Genomic DNA, 2,500 nt, shown 5'->3' with positions numbered 1-2,500 from the left:
AACGAGACGGGGCCTTGGTCCAACTTGGCATAGGCATGGAATTTGATCTTTATTACTTGGCCACGGTCATGCCACGGTACATGGAGGTTGCTTGACACCCCCGTGTGCATTTTCGGAGCACTTTGATTTTTTGGCCCCCCGCGTGCCTTGCCACGCCCTTGCTTATAGCAAAACGAGACGGGGCCTTGGTCCAACTTGGCATAGGCATGGAATTTGATCTTTATTACTTGGCCACGGTCATGCCACGGTACATGGAGGTTGCTTGACACCCCCGTGTGCATTTTCGGAGCACTTTGATTTTTTGGCCCCCCGCGTGCCTTGCCACGCCCTTGCTTATAGCAAAACGAGACGGGGCCTTGGTCCAACTTGGCATAGGCATGGAATTTGATCTTTATTACTTGGCCACGGTCATGCCACGGTACATGGAGGTTGCTTGACACCCCCGTGTGCATTTCGGAGCACTTTGATTTTTTGGCCCCCCGCGTGCCTTGCCACGCCCTTGCTTATAGCAAAACGAGACGGGGCCTTGGTCCAACTTGGCATAGGCATGGAATTTGATCTTTATTACTTGGCCACGGTCATGCCACGGTACATGGAGGTTGCTTGACACCCCCGTGTGCATTTCGGAGCACTTTGATTTTTTGGCCCCCCGCGTGCCTTGCCACGCCCTTGCTTATAGCAAAACGAGACGGGGCCTTGGTCCAACTTGGCATAGGCATGGAATTTGATCTTTATTACTTGGCCACGGTCATGCCACGGTACATGGAGGTTGCTTGACACCCCCGTGTGCATTTCGGAGCACTTTGATTTTTTGGCCCCCCGCGTGCCTTGCCACGCCCTTGCTTATAGCAAAACGAGACGGGGCCTTGGTCCAACTTGGCATAGGCATGGAATTTGATCTTTATTACTTGGCCACGGTCATGCCACGGTACATGGAGGTTGCTTGACACCCCCGTGTGCATTTTCGGAGCACTTTGATTTTTTGGCCCCCCGCGTGCCTTGCCACGCCCTTGCTTATAGCAAAACGAGACGGGGCCTTGGTCCAACTTGGCATAGGCATGGAATTTGATCTTTATTACTTGGCCACGGTCATGCCACGGTACATGGAGGTTGCTTGACACCCCCGTGTGCATTTTCGGAGCACTTTGATTTTTTGGCCCCCCGCGTGCCTTGCCACGCCCTTGCTTATAGCAAAACGAGACGGGGCCTTGGTCCAACTTGGCATAGGCATGGAATTTGATCTTTATTACTTGGCCACGGTCATGCCACGGTACATGGAGGTTGCTTGACACCCCCGTGTGCATTTCGGAGCACTTTGATTTTTTGGCCCCCCGCGTGCCTTGCCACGCCCTTGCTTATAGCAAAACGAGACGGGGCCTTGGTCCAACTTGGCATAGGCATGGAATTTGATCTTTATTACTTGGCCACGGTCATGCCACGGTACATGGAGGTTGCTTGACACCCCCGTGTGCATTTCAGCACTTTGATTTTTTGGCCCCCCGCGTGCCTTGCCACGCCCTTGCTTATAGCAAAACGAGACGGGGCCTTGGTCCAACTTGGCATAGGCATGGAATTTGATCTTTATTACTTGGCCACGGTCATGCCACGGTACATGGAGGTTGCTTGACACCCCCGTGTGCATTTTCGGAGCACTTTGATTTTTTGGCCCCCCGCGTGCCTTGCCACGCCCTTGCTTATAGCAAAACGAGACGGGGCCTTGGTCCAACTTGGCATAGGCATGGAATTTGATCTTTATTACTTGGCCACGGTCATGCCACGGTACATGGAGGTTGCTTGACACCCCCGTGTGCATTTCGGAGCACTTTGATTTTTTGGCCCCCCGCGTGCCTTGCCACGCCCTTGCTTATAGCAAAACGAGACGGGGCCTTGGTCCAACTTGGCCTAGGCATGGAATTTGATCTTTATTACTTGGCCACGGTCATGCCACGGTACATGGAGGTTGCTTGACACCCCCGTGTGCATTTTCGGAGCACTTTGATTTTTTGGCCCCCCGCGTGCCTTGCCACGCCCTTGCTTATAGCAAAACGAGACGGGGCCTTGGTCCAACTTGGCATAGGCATGGAATTTGATCTTTATTACTTGGCCACGGTCATGCCACGGTACATGGAGGTTGCTTGACACCCCCGTGTGCATTTCGGAGCACTTTGATTTTTTGGCCCCCCGCGTGCCTTGCCACGCCCTTGCTTATAGCAAAACGAGACGGGGCCTTGGTCCAACTTGGCATAGGCATGGAATTTGATCTTTATTACTTGGCCACGGTCATGCCACGGTACATGGAGGTTGCTTGACACCCCCGTGTGCATTTCGGAGCACTTTGATTTTTTGGCCCCCCGCGTGCCTTGCCACGCCCTTGCTTATAGCAAAACGAGACGGGGCCTTGGTCCAACTTGGCCTAGGCATGGAATTTGATCTTTATTACTTGGCCACGGTCATGCCACGGTACATGGAGGTTGCTTGACACCCCCGTGTGCATTTTCGG

The sequence above is a fragment of the Trifolium pratense genome, unplaced genomic scaffold (assembly GCF_020283565.1).
Source record: "Trifolium pratense cultivar HEN17-A07 unplaced genomic scaffold, ARS_RC_1.1 scaffold_81, whole genome shotgun sequence".
NCBI lineage: Eukaryota > Viridiplantae > Streptophyta > Magnoliopsida > Fabales > Fabaceae > Trifolium > Trifolium pratense.
This window is presented reverse-complemented; position numbering follows the sequence as displayed.